We start from the raw sequence: 15,816 nt of genomic DNA, 5'->3' as shown, positions 1-15,816 counted from the left end.
CGTGATTTTGACCAACTTTGGCTCGATTTCCCGGAAAATGAGGGATATTTCCCGGTACCGGGGACTCTAAACTAACTCGTGATTGCCTAGGCCGAAATGCAGCCCCAGTTCATTTTAAGACTGAAAGAGTAAACGAAACTGCCGTACGCTTATCGGAAGTTTAAGAAAGTATGGCTCAATTTGCCGAAACTTGGAGGAGAGCTTCCAGTCTCGAGGATTCTAAACTATCTCCTGATGGACTTAGTTCTTAGTGAAATGGACACAGGTAAAAGGAGAGCACGCTCGATGTCGAGCTTGTAGAACCGAAATATAGCCCACTTCATTATCGGAGTAAACGAGTAGCCTAGACCGGCTTACGCGCATCGTGATTTTGAGCATCTTTGGCTCGGTTTGCCGGAATTCGGGGCATATTATCCAGTCCCGAGGACTCTATCCTAACTCCTGATGAACTTAGTTTTCAGTGATATGTACACAGGCAAAAGGAGCGCACGCTCGGTGTTGAGCTTGTCGGCCGAAATATAGCCCCACTTCATTTTAAGACTGAAAGAGTAGCCGAGACCGGCGTGCGCGCATCGTGATTTTGACAAACTTCGGGTCGATATTCCGGAACTAGGGGGATATTTTCCAGTCCCAGGGACTCTAAACTAACTCTTCATGGCCTTGGTTTGCAGTGAAATGGAGCCAGCAAAACTTTTTGAACCCTCACCTTCAAGCTTCTGGGCCGAAATATAGCCCACTTTACTTTAATACTGAAAAAGTAGCCGAGACCGCCTTACGCGCATCGTGATTTTGACAAACTTCGGCTGGATTTCCCGGAACTTGGGGGATATTTTCCAGTCCCTTGGACACTAAACTAGGTGCCGATGGCCTTGTTTTGCAGTGAAATGGACACAGCAAAGCTTTTTGAACGCTTACTTTCGAGCTTGTGGGCTGAAATATAGCCATACTTCACTTTAAGACTGAAAAAGTAGCCGAGACCACGTTTCGCGCATCGTGATTTTGACCAACTTCGGCTCGATTTCCCGGAACTTGCGAAATATTTTCCAGTCCCGGGGACTCTAAACTAACTCGTGCTGGTCTTGGTTTGCAGTGAAACGGAAACAGAAAAAGTTTTTGAACGCATACTTTCGAGCCTCTGGACCGAAATAGAACCCCACTTCACTTGAAGACTGAAAGAGTAGCCGAGACCGCCTTACGTGCATCGTGATTTTCAGCAACTTCGGCTGGATTTGCCGGAACTAAGGGGATATATTCCACTTCTGAGGACTCTAAACTAATTCGTGATGTCCTTGGTTTGCAGTAAAATGGAGCAAGCAAAACTTTTTGAACGCTCAATTTCGAGCTTCTGGGCCAAAATATAGCCCCCCCATTACTTTAACACTGAAAGAGTAGCCGAGACCGCCTTACGCGCATCGTGATTTTGACAAACTTCGGGTTGATTTCCCGGAACTTGGGGGATATTTTCCAGTCCCGGGGACTCTCAACTAACTCCTGCTTCTCTTGGTTTGCAGTGAAATGGATACAGCGAAAGTTTTTGAACGCTCACTCTCGAGCTTCTGGGCCGAAATAGAGCCCCATTTTACTTTAAGACTGAAAGAGTAGGCGAGACCGTCTTGAGCGAATCGTGATTTTGAGCAATTTCGCGTTTATTTCCCGAAACTTGGGGGATATATTCCAGTCAAAGGGACTCTAAAGTAACTCCTGATGGCCTTGGTTTTCAGTGAAATGGACAGAGCACAACTTTGGAGCTTCTGGGCAGAAATATAGCCCCACTTTACTTTAAGACTGAAAGAGTAGATGAGACCGCCTTACGCGCATCGTAATTTTGACGAACTTCGAATGGATTTCCCGGAACTTGGGAGATATTTTGCAGTCCCTTGGACGCTAAAGTAAGTCCTGATGGCTTTGTTTTGAAGTAAAATGGACACAACAAAACTTTTTGAACGCTCACTTTCTAGCTTGTGGGCCGAAATATAGCCACACTTCACTTTAGGACTGACACAGTAGCCGAGACCACGTTACGCGCATCATGAATTTGATCAACTTCGGCTCGAATTCCCAGGACTTGGGGATATTCTCCAGTCCCGGGGACTCTAAAGTAACTTCTGATGGCCTTGGTTTGCACTGAAAGTGACACAGCAAAACTTTTTAAACACTCACTTTCGAGCTTCTGGGCCGAAATATTGCCCCACTTCACTTTAAGACTGAAAGAGTAGCCGAGCCCACGTTACGCACATCGTGATTTTGACCAACCTCGGCTCGATTTACCGGAACTTGGGAGGTATTTTCCAGTCCCGAGGACTCTTAAGTAACCCCTGATGGCCTTCGTTTGCATTGAAATGGATACAGCAAGACTTTTTGAATGCTCACTTTTGAGCTTCTGGGCCGAAATATAGCCCCACCTCACTTTAAGACTGAAAGAGTAGCCGAGACGGTCTTACGCGCATCGTGATTTTGACCAACGTCTTCTCGATTTTCCGGAACTTGGGAAATACATTCCACTCCCGGGGACTCTAAACTAACTCCTGATAGCCTTGGTTTGCAGTGAAATAGACACAGTAATTTTTTTGAGCTTTGAGCTTGTGGGCCGAAAGAGAGCCCCAACTTCACTTTAACACTGAAGGAGTAGCTGACACCGCCTTAAGCGCACCGTGATTTTGACCAACTTCGGCTCGATTTGCCGGAACTTGGGGGCTATTTTCCAGTCCCGGGGACTCTAAACTAACTGCTGATTGCCTTGGTTTGCACTGAAATGGGCACAGCATAACTTTTTGAACGACTACTTTGGAGCTTCTCTGCCGAAATATAGCCCCACTTCACTTTAAGACTGAAAGAGTAGCCCAGATCGCCTTACGCGCATGGTGATTTTGACCATTTTCGGATCGATTACTCGGAACTTCGGGGATATTTTCCAGTCCCGGGGACTCTAAACTAACTCCTGATCGCCTTGCTTTGCATTGAAATGGACAGAGCAAAACTTTTTGAACCCTCACTTTCGAGCTTGTGGGCCGAAATATAGCCACACTTTACTTTAAGACTGAAACAGTACCCGAGACCGCATTTCGCGCATCGTGATTTTGATCAACTTCGGCTCGCTTTCCCGGAACTTGGGGAATATTTTGCAGTCCCGGGGACCCTAAACTAACTTTTGATAGCTTTGGTTTGCAGTGAAATGCACACAGCAAAACTTTTTGAACGCTCACTTTCGAGCTTCTGGACAGAAATATAGCCCGACTTTACTTTAAGACTGAAAGAGTAGCCGAAACCGCCTTACGTATATCGTAACTTTGACGAACTTCGAATGGATTTCCCGGAACTTGGGGGATATTTTCCAGTCCCTTGGACGCTAAACTAAGTCCTGATGGCCTTGTGTTGATGTGAAATGGACAAAGATAAAATTTTTGAACGCTCACTTTCTAGCTTGTGGGCCGAAATATAGGCACACTTTACTTTAAGACTGAAACAGTAGCCGAGACCACGTTACGCGCATCATGAATTTGATCAACTTCGGCTCCAATTCCCGGGACGTGGGGGATATTTTCCAGTCCCGGGGATTCCAAACTAACTCCTGATGGCCTTGGTTTGCATTGAAATGGACACACCACTATTTTTTGAACGCACACTTTCGATATTCTGGGCCGAAATATAGCCCCACTTCACTTAAGACTGAAAGAGTAGCCGAGACCGCCTTGCTCGCATCGTGAGTTTCACAAACTTCGGGTCGATACTCCGGAACTTGGGGGATATTTTCCAGTTCCAGGAACTCTAAACTAACTCCTGATGGCCTTGGTTTGCAGTGAAATGGACAGAGCAAAACTTTTTGAACGCTCACCTTCGAGCTTCCTGGCCGAAATAAAGCCCCACTTTACTCTAAGACTTAAAGAGTAACCGAGACCACCCTACGCGCATTGTGATTTTGACAAACTTCGGGTGGATCTCCCGGAACTTGGGTAATATTTTTCAGTCCCGGGAACTCTAAACTAACCCCTGATTGCCTTGGTTTGCAGTGAAATGGACACAGCAAAACTTTTTGAACGCTCACTTTCGGGCTTGTGGGCCGAAATATAGCCACACTTTACTTTAAGACTGAAACAGTAGCCGAGACCGCATTTCGCGCATCGTGATTTTGATCAACTTCGGCTCGCTTTTCCGGAACTTGGACAATATTTTTCAGTCCCGGGGACTCTAAACTAACCCCTGGTTGCCTTGGTTTGCAGTGAAATGGACACAGGAAAACTTTTTGAACGCTCACTTTCGGGCTTCTGGCCCGAAATATAGCCCCACTTCACTTTAAGACAGAAAGAGTAGCCGAGACCACTTTAGGGGCATCGTGATTTTGACCAACCTCGGCTCAAATTCCCCGACCTTGGGGCATATTTTCTTGTCCCGGGGACGCTAAACTAACTCGTGATGGCCTTGGTTTCCAGTGAAATGGACACTGCAAAACTTTTTGAACGCTCACTCTCGCGCTTCTGGCCCGAAATATAGCCCCACTTCACTTTAAGACTGAAAGAGTAGCCGAGACCGCCTTACGCGAATCGTTATTTTGACCAACTTCGGCTCGATTTCCCGGAAGTTGGGAGATATTTTCCAGTCCCGGGGACTCTAAACTAGCTCCTGATTGCTTTGGTTTGCAGTGAAATAAACACAGGGAAACTTTCAGGACGCTCACTTTCAAGCTCCTGGGCAGGAATAAAGCCTCACTTCACTTTAAGACTGAAGCAGTAAGCGAGACCGCCTAACGCGCACCGTGATTTTGACCAACTTCGGCTAAATTTCCCTGAACTTGGGGGATATTTTTCAGTCCCGAAGACTCTTAAGTAACCCCTGATGGCCTTCGTTTGCATTGAAATGGATACAGCAAAACTTTTTGAACCCGCACTTTTGAGCTGCTGGGCCGAAATATAGCCGCACTTCATTTTAAGACTGAAAGACTAGCCAAGACCGTCTTAGCGCGCATCGTGATTTTGACCAACGTCTTCTCCATTTTCCGGAAGTGGGAAATATATTGCAGTCCCGGGGACTCTAAACTAACTCCTGATGGCCTTGGTTTGCAGTGAAATGGACACAGCAAATTTTTTGCATCGCTCACTTTGGAGCTTCTGGGCCGAAATAGAGCCCCACTTCACTTTAAGACTGTAAGAGTAGCCGAGACCGCCTTAGGCGCATGGTGATTTTGACCAACTTCGGCTTGATCTGCTAGAACTTAAAAGATATTTTCCAGTCCCGGGGACTCTAAACTAACTCATGATGGCCTTGGTTTCAAGTAAAATTCAGAGAGCAAAACTTTTTGAACGCTCACTTTCGAGCTTCTGGACCGAAATATAGCCCTACTTCACTTTAAGACTGAAAGAGTAGCGGAGACTGCCTTACGCGAATCGTTATTTTGATCAACTTCGTCTCGATTTCGCGGAACTTGGGGGATATTTTCCAGTTCCGGGCACTGTAAACTACTTCCTGAGGGCCTTGCTTTACAGTGAAATGGGCACAGCATAACTTTTTGAACGGTCACTTTCGAGCTTCTGGGCCGAAATATACAGCCACGTCACTTTAAGACTCAAAGAGAAGCCGAGACTGCTTTACGCGCATCGTTATTTTGACAAACTTCGGCTCGATATCCCGGAACTTGGGGGATATTTTGATGTCCCGGAGATTGTAAACTATCTCCTGATGTGGCTTGGTTCCCGGTGAAATGGACACAGCAAAACTTTTTGAACTTTCACTTTCGAGCTTGTGGGCCGAAATATAGCCCGAGTTCACTTTAAGAATGAAAGAATAGCCGAGACCGCCTTACGCGCATCGTGATTTTGACCAACTTTGGCTCGATTTCTCGGGAAATGGGGAATATTTTCCGGTACCGGGGACTCTAAAGTAACTCCTGATTGCCTTGGTTTGCATTGAAATGGAGAGAGCAAAACTTTTTCAACGCTGCCTTTCGGGCTTCTGAGCCGAAATATAGCCCCACTTCAGTTTAAGACTGAAAGAGTAGCCGACACCGTCTTACGCGCATCATGATTTTGACCAACTTCGGCTCGATTTCCCGAAACTTCGGGTATATATTCAAGTCCCAAGGACTCTAAACTAACCCCTGATGGCCCTGGTCTGCAGTGAAATGGAGACAGCAAATTTTTTTTGGAACGCTTACTTTGGAAATTCTGGGGCGAAATATAGCCCCACTTCACTTTAAGACTGAAATAGTAGCCGAGACCGCCTTAGACGCATCGTGAATTTGACCAAGTTCGGCTTGAGTTGCCAGAACTTAAGGGATATTTTCCAGTCCCGTGGACTCTAAACTAACTCATGACGGCCTTGGTTTTCAGTTAAATTGAGAGAGGAAAACTTTTTGAACGCTCACTTTCGAGCTTCTGGGCCGAAATATACAGCCACGTCACTTTAAGACTAAAAGAGTAGCCGAGACTGCTTTACGCGCATCGTGATCTTGACAAACTTCGGCTCGATTTCCCGGGACTTGGGGGATATTTTGATGTCCCGGACACTGTAAACAATCTGCTGATGTGGCTTGGTTTGCGGTGAAATGGACACAGCAAAACTTTTTGAACTTTCACTTTCTAGCCTCTGGGCCAAAATATAGCCCCAGTTCACTTTAAGAATGAAAGAGTAGCCGAGGCCGCCTTACGCGCATCGTGATTTTGACAAAAATCGGCTCGATTTCCCCGAACTTGGGCGATATTTTCCAGTCCCGAGGAGTCTAAACTAACTCCTGATGGCCTTGGTTTGCAGTGAAATGAAAACAGCAAAACTCTTTGAACTTTCACTTTCTAGCTTCTCGGCCGAAATATAGCCCCAGTTCACTTTAAGAATGAAAGAGTAGCCGAGGCCGCCTTACGCGCATCGTGATTTTGACAAAAATCGGCTCGATTTCCCCGAACTTGGGCGATATTTTCCAGTCCCGAGGAGTCTAAACTAACTCCTGATGGCCTTGGTTTGCAGTGAAATGAACACAGCAAAACTCTTTGAACTTTCACTTTCTGGCTTCTCGGGCGAAATATAGCCCCAGCTCACTTTAAGAATGAAAGAGTAGCCGAGACCGCCTTACGCGCATCGTGATTTTGACAAAATTCGGCTCGATTTCCCCGAACTTGGGCGATATTTTCCAGTCCCGAGGAGTCTAACCTAACTCCTGATGGCCTTGGTTTGCACTGAAATGAACACAGTAACACTTTTAGAACGTTTATTTTCGAGCTTCTGGGATGAAATATAGCCCCACTTCACTTTAAGACTGAAAGAGTAGGCGAGACCGCCTTACGCGCAACGTGATTTTGACCACCTTCCGCTCGATTTTTGTAGAATTTTGGCGATATGTTCAAGTCCCGGGGACTCTAAAGTAACTCCTGATGGGCTTGGTTTGCAGTGAAATGGACGCAGGAAAACTTTTTGAACGCTCAGTTTCGAGCTTCTGGGCCGAAATACAACCGTATTTCACTTTAAGACTGAAATAGTAGCCGAGACCGCCTTACGAGGATCGTGATTTTGACCAAGTTCAGCTCGATTTATCGGAACTTGGGGGATATTTTCCAGTCCGGGGGACTTTAAACTAACTCCTGATGGCCTTGGTTTGCAGTTAAATGCAGAAAGCGTAACTTTTTAAAGGGTCACTTTCGAGCTTCTGGGCCGAAATATAGCCCCACTTTACTTTAAGACAGAAAGAGTAGCCGAGACCGTCTTACGCGCATCGTGATTTTGACCAACTTCCGTTCGATTTCCGGGAACTTCTGGGATATATTCCAGTCCCGGGGACTCTAAACTAACTGCTGACGGGCTTGGTTTGCAGTGAAATGGACACAGCACATTTTTTTGAACGCTCCCTTTCGAGCTTCTCGGCCGAAATATAGCCCTACTTCACTTTAAGACTGAAAGAGTAGCCGAGACCGACCTACGCGCATCGTAATTTTGACCAACTTCGGCTCGATTTCCCGGAAGTTGGCGAATATTTTCAATTCCCGGGGAACCTAAACTAACTTCCGATGGCCTTAGTTTGCAGTTAAATGGATACAGCAAAACTTTTTGAACGCTGACTTTCGCGCTTCTGGGTCGAAATATAGCCCCACTTAACTTTAAGACTGCAAGAGTAGCCGACACCGCCTTAGGCGCATCGTTATTTTGGGATACTTCGGCTCAATTTCCCGCAAATAAGGGGATATTTTCCAGGCCCGGGGACTCTAAATTAACTCCTGATGGCCTTGGTTTCCAGTGAAATGGACACAGGAACACTTTTTGAACGCGCACTTTCGAGCTTGCTGGCCGAAATATAGCCCTACTTCTTTTTAAGACTGAAAGAGTAGGCGGGAGCGCCTTACGCGCATTGTGATTTTGAGGATCTTCGGCTCGATCTGGCGAAACTTGGGAGATATTTTCCAGTCCCAAAGTCTCTAAACTCACTCCTGATTGTCTAAGATGTGAGTGAAATAGAGACAAACATTTTTGAACCCTTACTTTCGAGCTTCTGGAGTTAAATCTAAGCCCACTTTACCTTAAGACTGAAAGAGTAGCCGAGACCCCCTTAAGCGCATCGTGATTTTGACGAACTTCGGGTGGATTTCCAGTAACTTGGGGGATATTTCCAGTCCCTTGGACGCTAAACTAAGTCATGATGGCCTTGTTTTGCAGTGAAATGGACACAGCAAAACTTTTTAAACACTCAGTTTCGAGCTTCTGGGCCGAAATATTGCCCCACTTCACTATAAGACTGATAGAGTAGCCGAGACCGCCGTACGCGCGTCGTGATTTTGACCAACTTCGGTTAAATTTCCCGGAACTTGGGGGATATTTTCCAGTCCCGGGGACTCTAAACTGACCCCCGACGTCCTTGCTCTGCAGTAAAATGGACACAGCACAACTTTTTGAACGCTCACTTTCGAGCTTCTGGGCCGAAATATAGCTCCACTTGACTTTAAGAGTGAAAGAGTAGCCGAGACCACCTTACGCCCATCTTAAGTTTGACCAACTTCGGCACGATTTCCCGGAACTTGGGGGATATTTTCCAGTCCCGCGGACTCTAAAGTAACTCTTGATAGCCTTCCTCTGGAGTGAAATGGACACAGCACAACTTTTTGAACGCTCACTTTCGAACTTGTGGGCCTAAATATAGCCACACTTCCATTTAAGACTAAAAGAGTAGCCGAGACCGCGTTACGCGTATCGTGATTTTTATCAACTTCTGCGCGCTTTCCTGGAACTTGGGGAATATTTTCCAGTTCCGGGGACTCTAAACAAACTCCTGATGGCCATGGTTTGCAGTGAAATTCACACAGCACAAGTTTTTGAACGCACACTTTCGAGCTTCTAGGCCGAAATATAGTCCCACATCACTTACGACTTAAAGAGTAGCCGAGACCGGCGTGCGCGCATCGTGATTTTGACAAACTTCGGGTCGATATTCCGGAACTTGGGGGATATTTTCCAGTCCCAGGGACTCTAAACTAACTCTTGATGGCCTTGGTTTGCAGTGAAATGGAGACAGCAAAAATTTTTGAACGCTCACCTTCAAGCTTCTGGGCCGAAATATAGCCCACTTTACTTTAAGACTGAAACAGTAGCCGAGACCACGTTTCGCGCATCGTGATTTTGATTAACTTCGGCTCGACTTCCCGGAACTTGCGAAATATTTTCCAGTCCCGGGGACTCTAAACTAACTCGTGCTGGTCTTGGTTTGCAGTGAAACGGAAACAGAAAAAGTTTTTGAACGCATACTTTCGAGCCTCTGGACCGAAATAGAACCCCACTTCACTTGAAGACTGAAAGAGTAACCGAGACCGCCTTACGTGCATCGTGATTTTCAAAAACTTCGGCTGGATTTCCCGGAACTTGGGGGATATTTTCCAGTCCCTTGGACACTAAACTAGGTACCGATGGCCTTGTTTTGCAGTGAAAGGGACACAGCAAAGCTTTTTGAACGCTCACTTTCGAGGTTGTGGGCCGACATATAGCCATACTTCACTTTAAGAGTGAAACAGTAGCCGAGACCACGTTTCGCGCATCGTGATTTTGATCAACTTCGGATCGACTTCCCGGAACTTGCGAAATATTTTCCAGTCCCGGGGACTCTAAATTAACTCGTGCTGGTCTTGGTTTGCAGTGAAATGGAAACAGAAAAAGTTTTTGAACGCATACTTTCGAGCTTCTGGACCGAATAGAACCCCACTTCACTTGAAGACTGAAAGAGTAGCCGAGACCGCCTTACGTGCATCGTGATTTTCAGCAACTTCGGCTGGATTTGCCGGAACTAAGGGGATATATTCCACTTCTGAGGACTCTAAACTCATTCCTGATGGCCTTGGTTTGCAGTAAAATGGAGCCAGCAAAACTTTTTGAACGCTCAATTTCGAGCTTCTGGGCCAAACTATAGCCCCCCATTACATTAACACTGAAAGAGTAGCCGAGACCGCCTTACGCGCATCGTAATTTTGACAAACTTCGGGTTGATTTCCCAGAACTTGGGGCATATTTTCCAGTCCCGGGGACTCTAAACTAACTTCTGCTTGTCTTGGTTTGCAGTGAAATGGATACAGCGAAAGTTTTTGAACGCTCACTCTCGAGCTTCTGGGCCGAAATAGAGCCCCATTTTACTTTAAGACTGAAAGAGTAGGCGAGACCGCCTTGAGCGAATCGTGATTTTGACCAATTTCGCGTTTATTTCCCGAAACTTGGTGGATATATTCCAGTCAAAGGGACTCTAAAGTAACTCCTGATGGCCTTCGTTTTCAGTGAAATGGAGAGAGCACAACTTTGGAGCTTCTGGGCAGAAATATAGCCCCACTTTACTTTAAGACTGAAAGAGTAGATGAGACCGTCTTACGCGCATAGTAATTTTGACGAACTTCGAATGGATTTCCCGGAACTTGGGGGATATTTTGCAGTCCCTTGGACGCTAAACTAAGTCCTGATGGCCTTGTTTTGAAGTAAAGTGGACACAGCAAAACTTTTTTGAACGCTCACTTTCTAGCTTGTGGGCCGAAATATACGCACACTTAACTTTAAGACTGAAACAGTAGCCGAGATCACGTTACGCGCGTCATGAATTTGATCAACTTCGGCTCCAATTCCCGGGACTTGGGGGATATTTTCCAGTCCCGGGGACTCTAAAGTAACTCCTGATGGCCTCGGCTTCCATTGAAATGGACACAGCAAAATTTTTTGAAAGCACCCTTTCGAGATTCTGGGCCGAAATATTCCCCCAGTTCACTTAAGACTGAAAGAGTAGCCGAGACCGCCTTGCTTGCATCGCGAGTTTGACAAACTTCGGGTCGATATTCCGGACCTTGGGGGATATTTTCCAGTCCCAGGAACTCTAAACTAACTCCTGATGGCCTTGGTTTGCAGTGACATGGACAGAGCAAAACTTTTTGAACGTTCACCTTCGAGCTTCCTGGCCGAAATAAAGCCCAACTTTACTTTAAGACTTAAAGAGGAACCGAGGCCACCTTACGTGCATTGTGATTTTGACAAGCTTCGGGTGGATCTCCCGGAACTTGGGGGATATTTTCCAGTCCCTTGGACGCTAACGTAAGTCCTTATGGCCTTGTTTTGTAGTGAAATGGACACAGCAAAACTTTTTGAACGCTCACTTTCGAGCTTGTGGGCCGAAATATAGCCACACTTTACTTTAAGACTGAAACAGTAGCCGAGACCGCATTTCGCGCATCGTGATTTTGATCAACTTCGGCTCGCTTTCCTGGAACTTGGGGAATATTTTCCAAACCCGGGGAACCTAAACTAACTTTTGATACCTTTGGTTTGCAGTGAAATGGACACAGCAAAACGTTTTGAACGCTCACTTTCGAGCTTCTCGACAGAAATATATAGCCCCACTTCACCTTGAGACTGAAAGGGTAGCCGAGACCGTTTTGGAAGCACCGTGATTTTGACCAAATTCAGCTCGATTTACCGGAACTTGGGGAATATTTTCCAGTCCCAGGGACGCTAAACTAACTCGTGATGGCCTTGTTTTTCAGTCAAATACAACAGCAAAAAATTTTGAACGCTCACTTTCGGACTTCTGGCCCGAAATATAGCCCCACTTCACTTTAAGACTGAAACAGTAGCCGATACCGCACTTCGCGCATCGTGATTTTGATCAACTTCGGTTCGATTCCCCGGAACTTGGGCAATATTTTTCAGTCTCGGGGACTCTAAACTAACCCCTGATGGCCTTGGTTTGCAGTGAAATGGACACAGCAAAACTTTTTGAACGCTCACTTTCGGGCTTCTGGCCCGAAATATAGCCCCCCTTTACTTTAAGACAGCAACAGTAGCCGAGACCACGTTAGGGGCATCGTGATTTTGACCAACCTCGGCTCAATTTCCCGGACCTTGGGGCATATTTTCTTGTCCCGGGGACGCTAAACTAACTCCTGATGGCCTTGGTTTGCAGTGAAATTCACAGAGCAAAACTTTTTGAAGCTCACTTTCGAGCTTCTGGGCCGAAATAGAGCCCCACTTCAATTTAAGACTGAAAGAGGAGCCGAGGGCGCCTTAGGCGCATCGTGATTTTCACCAGCTTCGGCTTGAGTTGCTAGAACTTAAAAGATATTTTCCAGTCCCGGGGACTCTAAACTAACTCATGAAGGCCTTGGTTTTCAGTGAAATTGAGAGAGGAAAACCTTTTGAACGCTCACTTTTGAGCTTCTGGACCGAAATATAGCCCTACTTCACTTTAAGACTGGAAGAGTAGCCCAGACCGCCTTACGCGAATCGTTATTTTGACCAACTTCGTCTCGATTTCGCGGAACTTGGGGGATATTTTCCAGTTCCGGGCACTGTAAACTACTTCCTGAGGGCCTTGCTTTGCAGTGAAATGGGCACAGCATAACTTTTTGAACGCGCACTTTCGAGCTTCTGGGCCGAAATATACAGGCACGTCACTTTAAGACTCAAAGAGTAGCCGAGACTGCTTTACGCACATCGCGATTTTGACAAACTTCGGCTCGATTTCCCGGAACTTTTGGGGTATTTTGATGTCCCGGAGACAGTAAACTATCTCCTGATGTGGCTTGGTTCGCGGTGAAATGGACACAGCCAAACTTTTTGAACTTTCACTTTGGAGCTTCTGGTCCGAAATATAGCCCGAGTTCACTTTAAGAATAAAGGAATAGCCGACACCGCCTTACGCGCATCGTGATTTTGACCAACTTTGGCTCGATTTCCCGGGAAATGGGGAATATTTTCCGGTACCGGGGACTCTAAAGTAACTCCTGATTGCCTTGGTTTGCATTGAAATGGAGAGAGCAAAACTTTTTCAACGCTCCCCTTCGGGCTTCTGAGCCGAAATAGAGCCCCACTTCAGTTTAAGACTGAAAGAGCAGCCGAGACCGTCTTACGCGCATCGTGATTTTGACCAACTTCGGCTCGATCTCCCGGAACTTGGGGGATATTTTGATGTCCGGGAGACTGTAAACTATCTCCTGATGTGGCTTGGTTTGCGGTGAACTGCAAACAGCAAAACTTTTTGAACTTTCACTTTCGAGCTTCTCGGCCGAAATATAACCCGACTTCACTTTAAGAATGAAAGAATAGCCGACACCGCCTCTCGCGCATCGTGATTTTGACAAAATTCGGCTCGATTTCCCCTAACTTGGGCGATATTTTCCAGTCCCGAGGAGTCTAAACTAACTCCTGATGGCCTTGGTTTGCAGTGAAATGAACACAGTAACACTTTTTGAAGGCTTATTTTCGAGCTTCTGGGATGAAATATAGCCCCACTTCACTTTAAGACTGAAAGAGTAGGCGAGACCGCCTTACGCGCATCGCGAATTTTAGCACCTTCCGCTCGATTTTCTAGAATTTTGGCGATATTTTCAAGTCCCGGGGACTCTAAACTAACTCCTGATGGCCTTGGTTTGCATTAAAATGGACATAGGAAAGCGTTTTGAACGCTCACTTTCGAGGTTGTGGGCCGAAATATAGCCATACTTCACTTTAAGAGTGAAACACTAGCCGAGACCACGTTTCGCGCATCGTGATTTTGATCAAGTTCGACTCGCTTTCCCGGAACTTGGGGGATATTTTCCAGTCCCGGAGACTCTAAACTAAGTCGTGATTGCCTTGTTTTGCAGTGAAATGGACACAGCAAAACTTTTTAAACACTCAGTTTCGAGCTTCTGGGCCGAAATATTGCCCCATTTCACTTTAAGACTGAAAGAGTAGCCGAGACCGCCGTACGCGCGTCGTGATTTTGACCAACTTCGGTTAAATTTCCCGGAACTTGGGGGATATTTTTCAGTCCTGGGGACTCTGAACTAACTCGTGCTTGTCTTGGTTTGCAGTGAAACGGAAACAGAAAAAGCTTTTGAACGCATACTTTCGAGCTTCTGGACCGAAATAGAACCCCACTTCACTTGAAGACTGAAAGAGTAGCCGAGACCGCCTTACGTGCATCGTGATTTTCAGCAACTTCGGCTGGATTTGCCGGAACTAAGGGGATATATTCCACTTCTGAGGACTCTAAACTCATTCCTGATGGCCTTGGTTTGCAGTAAAATGGAGCCAGCAAAACTTTTTGAACGCTCAATTTCGAGCTTCTGGGCCAAAATATAGCCCCCATTACTTTAATACTGAAAGAGTAGCCGAGACCGCCTTACGCGCATCCTGATTTTGACAAACTTCGGGTTGATTTCCCAGAACTTGGGGGATATTTTCCAGTCCCGGGGACTCTCAACTAACTCCTGCTTGTCTTGGTTTGCAGTGAAATGGACACAGCGAAAGTTTTTGAACGCTCACTCTCGAGCTTCTGGGCCGAAATAGAGCCCCATTTTACTTTAAGACTGAAAGAGTAGGCGAGACCGCCTTGAGCGAATCGTGATTTTGACCAATTTCGCGTTTATTTCCCGAAACTTGGGGGATATATTCCAGTCAAAGGGACTCTAAAGTAACTCCTGATGGCCTTGGTTTTCAGTAAAATGGAGAGAGCACAACTTTGGAGCTTCTGGGCAGAAATATAGCCCCACTTTACTTTAAGACTGAAAGAGTAGATGAGACCGCCTTACGCGCATCGTAATTTTGACGATCTTCGAATGGATTTCCCGGAACTTGGGGGATATTTTGCAGTCCCTTGGACGCTAAACTAAGTCCTGATGGCCTTGTTTTGAAGTGAAATGGACACAGCAAAACTTTTTGAACGCTCACTTTCTAGCTTTTGGGCCGAAATATAGGCACACTTGACTTTAAGACTGAAACAGTAGCCGAGACCACGTTACGCGCGTCATGAATTTGATCAACTTCGGCTCCAATTCCCGGGACTTGGGGGATATTTTCCAGTCCCGGGGACTCTAAAGTAACTCCTGATGGCCTCGATTTGCATTGAAATGGACACAGCACAATTTCTTGAAAGCAGACTTTGGAGATTCTGGGCCAAAATATAGCCCCACTTCACTTAAGACTGAAAGAGTAGCCGAGACCGCCTTGCTCGCATCGTGAGTTTGACAAACTTCGGGTCGACATTCCGGAACTTGGGGGATATTTTCCAGTCCCAGGAACTCTACACTAACTCCTGATGGCCTTGGTTTGCAGTGAAATGGACAGAGCAAAACTTTTTGAACGCTCACCTTCGAGCTTCCTGGCCGAAAGAAAGCCCCACTTCACTTTAGGACTGACACAGTAGCCGAGACCACGTTACGCGCATCATGAATTTGATCAACTTCGGCTCGATTTCCCGGGACTTGAGGGATATTCTCCACTTCCGGGGACTCTAAAGTAACTTCTGATGGCCTTGGTTTGCACTGAAAGTGACACAGCAAAACTTTTTAAACACTCACTTTCGAGCTTCTGGGCCGGAATATTGCCCCACTTCACTTTAAGACT

Source organism: Orbicella franksi, chromosome 7 (assembly GCF_964199315.1).
Source record: "Orbicella franksi chromosome 7, jaOrbFran1.1, whole genome shotgun sequence".
Taxonomy (NCBI): domain Eukaryota; kingdom Metazoa; phylum Cnidaria; class Anthozoa; order Scleractinia; family Merulinidae; genus Orbicella; species Orbicella franksi.
The sequence above is the reverse complement of the archived record's forward strand: the minus strand, read 5'-3'. Positions refer to the sequence as shown.